Raw genomic sequence first — 12,500 nt, 5'->3', positions numbered from 1 at the left:
ATGTGAACATTTGAAGTTGATGTGTTGTAAGCAGGAAAATAAGGATCTGAGGGCCAAACTGTGATGGCTGGACGACTGGGTCAGAGCATCTCCAAAACGCCAGGTCATGTCTGGGGTGTTCCCGGTATGCAGTGGTGCTTAGTACCGACCAAAAGTAGTCCAAGGAAGGACAACCCGGTGAACCAGCATGGGCGCCCAAGGCTCTGGGGAGGGGCGTGGGGAGCGAGAGCCAGATCCGATCCCACGGAAGAGCTATAGCACAAATTGCTGAAATGGCGACAGTATTCCCTGATGGCAGTCACCTCTTTCAACAGCATAATGCGCACTGCCACACTGCAGCAGACTGGACTGGACACAACATTACAGTTATTTCAGACAGGGTGGAGGACTTCCTCCAGACACTACTGCCACAATATACATTCTTATTGAGCACCTGGCTGCTACACGTCAATACATCTTTTTGGGTGGAGTTTACTAGGAAAGTTTGTGGTGGAGAGAAGTTCATAATGCTACAGATCTACTCTCTCCACAATCGTGCACACTTTGAACCACAGCTCCCAAAACCTCTGTTTCCACCCTGGCATGAAAACACTTCAAATCTCCATCCACACACTGACTCCACTGCACCAGAGCCAAAGATGTTGCCGTCTATATAGACTAGGATGGAGACTCTGGAGATGATGCGCCACTTGTCCTCTTCTCCCTACTTATACTCCCACCACTTATAAAGCCTTCTTCTTCTGTGGTGTTTTATGGCATACCGTCTCCTCCTGTCACTCTTATAAAGCCTCAGGCACGAAGGATTTATTACATCGCTGATGACATCACAATTGCTCAAGTGACATCACTGATGACATCACAATCGTGACACACATTGCCACCATAGACACCACACGTTCCTTGCAGCCACCCACCGCCGCAGCAGGGAGCTCAGCTAACATTAACGAAGCTATCCGAGGATTCTCTAAAAAGACTTCTTGACCTGTCAAAGTAGGTTGTGTATTGGGACAAACATGGCTGCGACTACTGCAAGTGACGGTCGGCGTGAAGCCACTGAAAATGAGGACAAGCAGCAACCGCAAAGCAGCACTACCATGGAAAACTGCAGCACTACCACGGAATACTGCAGCACTACCACGGAATACTGCGCTGCGCTGCAGCAGTGGATGTGGCAGTATTACTGCGACGCTGCACACTGGCAGAGCTGGATGTCTCTGTCAGCTTTCCCTTTTCCCCTGCCGTGCACTTTCCCTCCACCGGGGACAGCGGGTGCACCTGCTTCGCCCCCCAGCGTCGGCCAGTGTGGCTTTGATACCCGCAACTGGTACAACTACCCGTACCCGTTCAGTTTCCCTGCGCCCCCTCTTGCGGGTGGTGCCCCGACGGAGCAGACTGCAGCTTCCACCCCCTGGCCAGCCCAGCAGCAGGGGAACGGGACTCCACCTCAGGCAGGACAGGAGTACACCATCCCCTCTGCCCTGCACAGATTCCTCGCTGAGACGGTGGACTTCTTGATCCTGTTTTGCGTGAAGGCCACCATCGTGCTGTGGATCATGCATCTGAGTGGGATGAAGGACATTGCCAAATTCATTACCCACTTCATAGTGGAGGAGATAGACGAGAACATGTCCATGGAGGAACTGCAGAAGATGATGGCCGTAGCTCTGGTCTACAGGCTGCTGGTGTTCTTCTACGAGATCATCTGGATCTGGGGGGCGGGCGGAGCCACCCCGGGGAAGTTCCTGCTGGGCCTGCGCGTAGTGACATGTGACACGTCCACTATGGTCCGACCACCCAACTGCGTCCTCGTGGTCCCAGCGTCCAACGTGTCCTTCTCTGCCTCCACAGTACGGGCGCTGGGTAAGAACTTCTCCATCGCCTTCATCATCCCAGTCTTCATCACTCTGCACTTCTTCCCACACAACAGGACTGTCTACGACATTGTAGCAGGAACCATTGTGGTCCAGCGGAGGGGCAGATAGCCTCTCCCCCTGCAGCATGACTCTTAAACCCAATGGACATCATATGTGTTACGGCTGCGTTGTGGATCCGGTAAAACGGCCGGATCAGACTCTCGCCCATGTTCATAGATGGGCGTTGCATGCGGTACGGAAAAATTACGCACCTGTTCTATTTTTATCTGATCCCGCATACGTCTGACAGATGACATGAGTGTGGGTCTGTTCGCAGCCGTACCGCATCTGTTCCGGAGCTGGTGGACATTAGCCCTAATACCGCATTCAAGACAACTCGGACTGCCGTAAGTTTCAACACGGAACCTTCGGCCCGGACAGGTTTGCGTTCACGCTGCACCTCCCGCTCGGGGGCAAACCCAAACTGTTGCTATAGCAACCCGCGTTAGCATGGTAGCTACCTACTAGCGAACAATGCTAACCGAACATGCTGAATGCTGAATTTCACACAGAGCGAAACACAGATGATACAAACACATATGAAACGTTAACATTACATCATTAAGACCTCAAATTGTCAAAAACGTCTTTATAATAATTCTGCCGGTGAAGGGGGGTTATCACCTGATGACTCCAATGACTCTTTTAACCCTCGCCCCTCTGTGTCAAATTCCATCATTAGCCACTTCAGTGTTGCAGATACCATCAAAAGACTCTCTAGTAAGTGCTTGCACAAGGGATATTTACATCTTATTATCCTGTGTTTTTTGAATCTGATGTTCTGGATTTGTCCAGTGACTGCTGAGAAAGGTCAGCTGACGACAGGGGAAAGGCCTTGTGGCGGCATGGAGAGACAGCTGACAGGAGGGAACAGACCCCACCGGGACAGGCATGGGTTAGCTTCCCATGGCTGTAGTTTCCCAGGCTTTTCAGCACGTTGGAAACACCCGCTTTAGCTACGAAAAGTAAATATAAGAGAATACCCCCGGAGTCTGCGAGAGTGGGGGCGGAAGAGGACTCATCGGCTGATATCGCGGTAATAGACTTTGGACCGGAAACGACTATGAGCAACACGAGCACAGTGCAAGAGAGCACCACAGGAATCGCAGCGGCGGGCCACAAGCTTCGGTGTTTGAGGGAGAATGGTGTCATGGAGGAGTCTGACTCGGGCACGGAGGCTGTTGCCCACAGGCTTCCGTGTTGGAGGGAGGAGGGACAGAGGCCTCGCGTTGACTATACCCTTCTGACTGTCATACATCTGCGAAGGCAAGGTCAAATCAGTCGAGTGAAGCACAGCAACGGGATGTAAACCAAAGTTTGCAGTGCATCAATACCACTGTCATGGAGGAGTTGGAGTTGGCACGGAAGCTGTTGCCCGGTGCTGCTGATAAACTGTGGGAGACGACACAGAGGGGAGGGTTGAAAGCAGAGGAGGGCACACCTGGGACGCCAGGTGTTGCCGACGAGCCCTCTAGAGGTGTAGTGGTTTTGTCGTCGAAACGCCGGTGAAGGGGGGTTATCACCTGATGACTCCAATGACTCTTTTAACCCTCGCCCCTCTGTGTCAAATTCCATCATTAGCCACTTCAGTGTTGCAGATACCATCAAAAGACTCTCTAGTAAGTGCTTGCACAAGGGATATTTACATCTTATTATCCTGTGTTTTTTGAATCTGAATCTGTGATTATCATTAACGATGCAAGTTGCCATTTTGATGTGGCTGTGACGCCAACTCGGAGAAACCGGAGCTCTGAATGAGGAGTATTGACAACGTGTGACGTGCTCACTGGTTCTGAATATCCTGAATTGAATTCAAACCAATCACTTCTGCACCAGCACCAAAGAGAGCATTGGGTCGGCCCATTTCTACACCGGATCTTTGTTGGTTAACGGATCGAACCTGGACTCAAATTGCACTTCAAAATGTGATGGAAACAGGTTTAGGCCTTGTACAGTAAAACAAAATACATCCATTGGTCTCACGGTATTTAGCATGAAACTCCAACATCCTGTCAAGGTGCCAAGAAACCTTCTGAAGTAAGAAATATCCCAAGACTGCTTCATTGAAGATGTGAATCTTAATGATCTAATGTTGTCGTAGTAATGTCAAGCTTAACGTACGTTTAAGCAATATATCACGAGAGCAAGTGTGTTGTGGTGAATATATCCCGCTGATAAACTGTTATCCCACGAGGCCGCAGGCCGAGTGGGATAACAGTTTATCAGCGGGATATATTCCACAACACACGCTGCTCGAGTGCTATATTGCTTTTATAAAACGGTTTCCAAGTATGATAATATAATAATAATAATAATACTATAAGTCCGACTCCGACTGGCATGTCATTCTGATAGAGTCAGTTGAAACACTACTGTAAGGCGGGACCGCAAGAACATGCGGGTGATTTGATTGGATCGTTCTGGAGACTGAAGTTGACATTGGCCAATCCTGGCGCTTGCTGAGTAGCTGAGATTTTTCTGGAAACCCCGACAGGCAGCTCGAGCCGCAGCGCTGCATTCTCAGCGCTTGTTGAGAAGCTGAATGCTCTCTGCAAAGCTGACACCAACTAACGTTACGGGGTTAAATGCGGAGTTAAATGCGGGGTTAACAGCCTTTCTTTTGCAAAGAAGACATTAGCCCGCATCTATTCTTGTACAAAACATCATTTTCTGCGAAGTATTAGTAAAGTTATAAGCGAAGATCGATTCACAAGGATCTGACAGCTGTCTCCGCCATTTTCTTTTCTACGTTGTCATTTGAGGTAAGCCTTATTATTACTCTCTTAGTAAGAGAGTTGCCATGGCAACCAATAACCCATGGCCATGGGCAGTGGCGGACTGCATAATCGGGCACGTCGGGCAAATGCCCGGTGGCCTGGCCTGGCCTGGCCTGCCAAAAAAAAAAAAAAAAAAAAAAAAATTTTTTTTTTTTTTTTTTTTTTTTGCAAGCCAGGCCAGGCCACTCACTGAACAGCAGGCCAGGCGCCGCCTACTGGTTTACTAGTGGTTTTATTACTTTATTCAGGTTTAAAGTGGGTGCATCTCATTGTAAAATTGGACTTGGCCCAAATTGGGCTTCAAACGGCCCAAATTGGGCTTCAAACGGCCCAAATCGGGCTTCAAACAGCCCAAATCTGGCTTTAAACGACCCAAATCTGGCTTCAAACGGCCCAAATTGGGCTTCAAACGGCCCAAATTGAGCTTCAAACGCCCCAAATTTTCCGCCGCTGCCCTTCGGACGCGGCCCGTATCGGCCTGGCCTGCTTGGTATCTAATGCCCGGCCTGAATTATGATCCCAGTCTGCCCCTGGCCATGGGTTATTGAACTCGGTTACTGGAATTATACAATGGCTGTGAACCAATCAGATTGCTTGATTTGAGAGAGCCGTTTTATAATTAAAGATATAGAAACTCATATTCTTTGCAGAGTTTATTTTCTGTATTTTTTTGGTCTTAAAATATTGATTATTTATAAGCACTATCTGAAGAAAGAGGCATACTTGTATCTATTCTTGGTGCTTATATGGTTATGAAAACGTATTGTGTTGCCATGGTGAGCTGTTCATTGATGAGTAACGTTGGCAACACTTTCACTTCAGTGAGTCATTGATTCATTTGTCTCAGATGCGTCAGATGGTTGAATGTTGATTCATTTGTCTCAGATGCGTCAGATGGTTGAATGTCACTGCTGACGTCAGGTTTTCACTAACGTCAAACTCCCTGTCTCCTGTATTCAACCTAGGGCTAATTATAAACACACACACACACACACACACACACACACACACACACACACACACACACACACACACACACACACACACAGACAGACACCACTTAGCCAATTTTGACTAAGATACCTTCTATCCTTCTCATTCCAAAAATCTCTAAATATTGAAAGATTGTTAAAATGACAGGCCGGTGGTTTATTTGAATATTTTACAGTTTGTTAATCGCTAACTGTCCAGCATTTAAGATTATTAGCTCCTCGGCTCTCTATTAGACACATGAAGAGAAACGTCCAGATGAAGTCAGCCAAGAGAACGAAACATCTGTCTTTCAGCCCAATGCACTTCAACTGTTTGAAATAATGCAAACCCCAATGATTATGAATCATGACGCAGCACGTAGCCGCCCACAGTGGGCAGATGGGTCGGTACAGTCACAGTGGTACCAGGCCTGAAAGAGTCCAACTGGTGTATTAGGCTGTTCTGAGTCCCTTTCAATACACACTCTACGTAGACCAATGACTGTCTTCTTAAGACCCTCCCCATCACAAAATACTTCAATATTCTGATGACACAGCCAGACTCACCCTCCTCACAAACAGGGGACTCAGTCACAGCTTACCAACAAGCCTAACATCCTCCATGTCACCAAGACGAAGGAGCTCATGTTTGAAAGCCGCAGTAAACTCAGCACCCCTCATGACCCACTTCCATCAACGCTCACCAGTTGAAATGGTGCTGAGCTTTAAGAACCTCAGCATGATCCTGGACAATCCTTTATATAAAATGGAGCAAGTGGGCAATATCTGTTTGTTTCAATTCTTCTTCTTCTTCTTTGGTTTTTTATGGCAGTTATCTTTATGTTGCATTACCGCCTCCTTCTGGATTTATCAGTTCAATGTTTCCCTACATTCTTCTCTGCGAACCACGACCCTCTCCGTATGCGTACATTTTTGTCCCACTGATGATGTCACAATGTCTATGCCATCATCAGTGATGTCATCAGTGACATCATTATTGACCAAAATCATCTTATGACATCACTGATGATGTTATAGGCACTGAGTCATAGGCATTGTGACATCATCAGTGACAGTGATATCATCAGTGATGCAAAGTTGAGCAAATGTGCGCTGTGCATGTCAATAGGGCAGGCGATTGTGCGCTGCACATGCCAATGAATAGAGCAGGTGAGGCCACGCAGCAGCCGAGCTGTGAGCTGTGGGCTGCGTGCGGCGAGCCCGCACAGCAGGCAAGCCTATTCGGCCCCGATGAGCCGAATCTGCAAAGAAACACGCATTGGGAGGAGTTTTGTGCCCTCAGCAATCAGTGCCTTAAACAGCCTGGGCACACTGTAACAGACTCTGCGTTAAACAGCCTGGGCACACTGTAACAGACTCTGCGTTAAACAGCCTGGGCACACTGTAACATACTCTGCGTTAAACAGCCTGGGCACACTGTAACAGACTCTGCGTTAAACAGCCTGGGCACACTGTAACAGACTCTGCGTTAAACAGCCTGGGCACACTGTAACAGACTCTGCGTTAAACAGCCTGGGCACACTGTAACAGACTCTGCGTTAAACAGCCTGGGCACACTGTAACAGACTCTGCGTTAAACAGCCTGGGCACACTGTAACAGACTCTGCGTTAAACAGCCTGGGCACACTGTAACAGACTCTGCATTGTTAAACAGCCTGGGCACACTGTAACAGACTCTGCGTTGTTAAACAGCCTGGGCACACTGTAACAGACTCTGCGTTAAACAGCCTGGGCACACTGTAACAGACTCTGCGTTAAACAGCCTGGGCACACTGTAACAGACTCTGCGTTAAACAGCCTGGGCACACTGTAACAGACTCTGTGTTAAACAGCCTGGGCACACCGTAACAGACTCTGCGTTAAACAGCCTGGGCACACTGTAACAGACTCTGTGTTAAACAGCCTGGGCACACCGTAACAGACTCTGCGTTAAACAGCCTGGGCACACCGTAACATACTCTGTGTTAAACAGCCTGGGCACACTGTAACAGACTCTGTGTTAAACAGCCTGGGCACACCGTAACAGACTCTGCGTTAAACAGCCTGGGCACACTGTAACAGACTCTGTGTTAAACAGCCTGGGCACACTGTAACAGACTCTGCGTTAAACAGCCTGGGCACACTGTAACAGACTCTGTGTTAAACAGCCTGGGCACACTGTAACAGATGTGTGTTGTTGTGATGTTCTGGTTGTTTTACACCCTGGTTTGAGTGTTAGACGAGCGAGTGTTCTGGCTCTGGCCTCTCTCTGCCTCTGGGTTGAGGCCAGAGACAGAAGGCTGGCTTGATAGGACAGAGCGCTGCATGCTACAGAACAGTAGCAGCATGCTACAGAACAGTTAGTAGCAGCAGCTCTAAAATTCTATCAGATGTTTTTTGTATCTGTTGGATCTGGCTAAAGCCAGGAAGCAGTGGGGTTGGATCTGGCTAAAGCCAGGAAGCAATGGGCATGGACCCTGCACTGATACTCAACCCGACATGTGGCTCCTTTATGGGTCGTTGTGGCTCTTTTAAGTCCTACTTAAAATAAATAAATGGGTTTGTTTCTGTCATGATTTTGACTACCGTAGTTCTGCCCATAATGTGGGCTTAGGTCTACAATATGTAATGTAATGTAATGAGTAGTGTAACTAATTACTTTTCTCAGGGAGTAATGTACCGGTAAGTAACGTAGTTTATTACTTTTAAGAAAAATCATAAGTAATGTGTATTGTGTGACTTTTTTCCAATAACAAACCCAACCAACCCTGCCATCATCGACTGACCAAAATGTCTCGGCACACTAGTAGGCAGAGACGATTTCCTTGAATGAGTCATGGTTATTAAAGGAGAGATAGAGCTAAGAGTATTGAACTCTTATACAGCACAATGTAGGACCAGGTTCTCTAGACCTACAGCACAATGTAGGACCAGGTTCTCTAGACCTACAGCACAATGTAGGACCAGGTTCTCTAGACCTACAGCACAATGTAGGACCAGGTTCTCTAGACCCACAGCACAATGTAGGACCAGGTTCTCTAGACCTACAGCACAATGTAGGACCAGGTTCTCCTCAGACCTACAGCACAATGTAGGACCAGGTTCTCCTCAGACCTACAGCACAATGTAGGACCAGGTTCTCCTCAGACCTACAGCACAATGTAGGACCAGGTTCTCCTCAGACCTACAGCACAATGTAGGACCAGGTTCTCCTCAGACCTACAGCACAATGTAGGACCAGGTTATCCTCAGACCTACAGCACAATGTAGGACCAGGTTCTCCTCAGACCTACAGCACAATGTAGGACCAGGTTCTCCTCAGACCTGAAGGATGATGGGAGATGATGTGAGGCACAGTGAGAGAGCAGAAGGGGAACAACACACTGAAATGATGAACAGTGGGATTATTTATGACATTAGGAGAGCATCAAATGGATTGGAGGGGGGTGGGGAAGGGCAGTGGTGATAGTTAGCATGCATGATGTCTCCCTTCATAGCAGAAAATAACATGGGACCCCCCCCCCACCCAAATCATAGAGGGGTCCACAACCATCCCCTGCTTCTTCTCTCCCTCCAAGAATGATGGGGAGAGAGAGAGAGAGAGAGAGAGAGAGAGAGAATTGAATTTTCAAAAGCTCATTGGACCTCTTCATCTTACAAGTCCATTCAGATCCCAGTGCAGACGTCAGGGTAAGCAGCAATACAGCATACTGTAGATTGCACTGTAGCACCAGCGCTACATGCAAACAAGTTAGCGTACAGCCCTGCTAAACGTCCTCCGTGCATGAGCAGAAAAAAAACGAAACGAAAACACAACCAGAGAGAGAGAGAGAGAGAGACACACACACACACACACACACAGAGAGAGAGAGAGAGAGAGAGAGAGAGAGACCTGAGTCATGTCGACGTGACATGTGTCTCTGGATTTCTTTTCATCCAGTAGTACAAAGTACAAAGGAGGGAAAAGAAGGAATAAGGTCAAAAGAAAGAAGCGATATATAAATAAGAGATAGGCTGTCATCTCTCCTCCGTCAAGTCAAGTCCCACTGAAGCTCCTCGCAGAGCCTGAATCACACATTCACACAGTGCCTCTAAGGTCAGGCTGCTACCGGTACTGCTACTGCTATGTATATATGTATGTGGACACAATGCATGGCTGAACACACGCGCACGAACACACGCGCGCACACACACACCCACACACCCACACACACACCCCACACACACACACACACACACACACACACACACACACACACACACACACACACACACACACACACACACACACACACACACACACACACACACACACACACACACAGACGTAAGGGGATGTACTACATGACAGTGGATTTAAGGTTTTCAGCCTCTATTCACCTTATGTTCACACCTTACAGTGGGCCAAATTCTTCCGGGTCCTTTTAACACTTCCGGCGGTCACGGCGCAAAATAAGAGTTGTTTTTGGAGCGGACAGTGCAGGGGATAAAATAAAGAACGTAGCCTACTACTTTGAGCTCGGTACACAGCAAGCGAGCGAGTATCCACTGTTAGCCAGGTCAGATAACGTTATCGTCGACAATGACGAGCACTTTCTTGTAAAACATACCTGGACTCCAACATAGAAAGCTTCAGATAGTTTTCTCTCCTCCGAGGCAGCGTGAGCCACTAACGTCTCCGCAGACGTTAACGTAATTCCCTGGAATGCGAGACTTAACGAGCCAGTTACATGGCGTTGCATTCTTAGACATTGCCGTTTTCATTTGCTTTCATTTGGTATGTTACATACAATTGGCTAAATTATTAGTTAATTCAGAGTTAGATGATATTGGAGCAGCGCAGCCATTTTATTTTTAGCCGGAAGTTTTGATACGGCCACACAACCGGGTCAAATGGGCGTGGCTACATAAGGTGAATAGGGCGATTAGTGCCAGTGCACCTGAGAGACACATTCCACCGCTGGCATGTGGAACAACGCAGCCAAACCAAGTGTAACATCCTGTGATCTGAGTTCAGAGCACTGATCTGAGTTCAGAGCACTGATGTGAGTTCAGAGCACTGTGATCTGAGTTCAGAGCACTGATCTGAGTTCAGAGTGCTGATCTGAGTTCAGAGCATTGATCTGAGTTCAGAGCACTGATCTGAGTTCAGAGCGCTGATCTGAGTTCAGAGCACTGATCTGAGTTCAGAGCACTGATCTGAGTTCAGAGCACTGATCTGAGTTCAGAGCACTGATCTGAGTTCAGAGCACTGTGATCTGAGTTCAGAGCACTGTGATCTGAGTTCAGAGCACTGATCTGAGTTCAGAGCACTGATCTGAGTTCAGAGCACTGTGATCGGAGTTCAGAGCACTGCTGCATACATGACAGCCAAAGCTTTCTTCTACCCAGGGTATGATTATGTCTGTTTGAACTGAGCATGAGCAGCTCAATGTCTTTCCATCTTACTCACACAGAGACAAGGAAAGTGAAAAGTGCTAAGGCTTCTAAGTGACTTTGGGTCGTGTCGTTTCCAGGGTTAGTGGCTGTGAAAACACCAGTTGTGATCCAGTGGTTTGATCAGACTCTGAACATGCCCCCAAAGCTGAAGACACATTCACCCACAGCTACGCTTTCTAGGCCCGTCAACCCACACAAGTGTGACCAGCAACACGGTTGAAGGTGCGTTCACACCGACCTATTAAAGTTTTTCGCTGGCGTCGAGTTTACATACAAAGTCAATGCAAACGAGCGATTGAGCGTATATTTGCCTGGGAGAAAAATCGCTGGGCGTCCGAGCGGCAGAGACAGAGCAATAGGGAGAAAATACGCTCGTCGCTCAAGATGAAATATCCCAACTCGAGCGAAAATACGCTGGCATCAGCCGCTCGCTGTTCAACGCTGATTGGCTGCCGTGTGAGAGCGAGTCAAGGATCACTCTGGCTTGGAACAAACCGCTGGTTTATTGTGTGGCAACAAACCGCATTGACAGCTGATTGACAGGCTGACAGCTGAGATGAAGTGAAGTCTGTACTACCGGTATGGAGCTCGCGTTAGGAGCACGCTGATAGGCTTTAGCTTGTAAACAATGACGGTGGCTCGTAGTGGACAAACAGCATGACATTGCGTAACGTTATATCCCCCACATGTCCGTCATTTCGTGTGCCTGTTGATGAGCGATTTAAACAGAGCGACAGAGCGATTCCAAAGGGTTGAATCAAGCGACAGAGCGAAAAATAAATATCTCGGTGTGAACACAGCTTGAGACTCACCCAGCAGCAGCAGCAGCAGCACAGTGTAACGCTTAGTTCACACAGAGAACCTACGCCTTGCCTTGCCTCAACCCACGCCTACACCTGCAGACCTTGAGCTGGGCGTGAACCTATTACACGCTTTTGCGATCACACCGCACGCCTATTCCACGCTGAACCTGAGCCGAGTCACAAGCGCCTCTCCTCTCTCCCGACTGTATTTTTTCACGTGTGGTCCCGAATTATCATGGGTAGGTCAAATAGGCTATATTTAATGTTCTATTGATGCTGGATATGTATAACCAGGTCTGACTATAGTCGGACATTTTAGAGAGGTAATCTTGCAAGAATATGTGCTGGCACAACAACATTGTCCATCTTGCTTCTTCGGTCGCTATTCTCTCTCCTGAAAATGTGTTTGCCAACGGGGAGAAAGCCCCACGTGATAGCCACCCGTCAATCTCTCTCTCTCTCTCTCTCTCTGCTCAACACTGAAATTCAGTTGACTTTGCCATTTCCCACGGATATTGTCTTGTTTTTCTTTCATGGCTTGACAGAAGAAGCCTGCCTGCACGCGCCTTGTCGGCTTGAAAATAGAACTCACGCCTA

At 48.0% G+C, this 12,500-nt stretch overlaps 1 protein-coding gene and 1 pseudogene across 2 annotated transcripts in view; one reads left to right on the top strand and one right to left on the bottom strand.

Moving 5' to 3' along the window:
- Positions 1–12,500, bottom strand: part of fam189a1 (family with sequence similarity 189 member A1) — a gene marked incomplete at both ends in the record, with an annotated part of 116,971 nt that overhangs the window by 58,564 nt on the left and 45,907 nt on the right. The window lies entirely within an intron of this gene.
- LOC310799827 (protein FAM8A1 pseudogene) lies at positions 1,014–1,982 on the top strand (annotated as a pseudogene). The gene has a single exon. The product of its transcript is annotated as a protein FAM8A1 pseudogene (transcript).

Source organism: Poromitra crassiceps (genome assembly GCF_964638095.1).
Source record: "Poromitra crassiceps genome assembly, chromosome: 28".
NCBI lineage: Eukaryota > Metazoa > Chordata > Actinopteri > Beryciformes > Melamphaidae > Poromitra > Poromitra crassiceps.
This window is presented reverse-complemented; position numbering and strand designations above follow the sequence as displayed.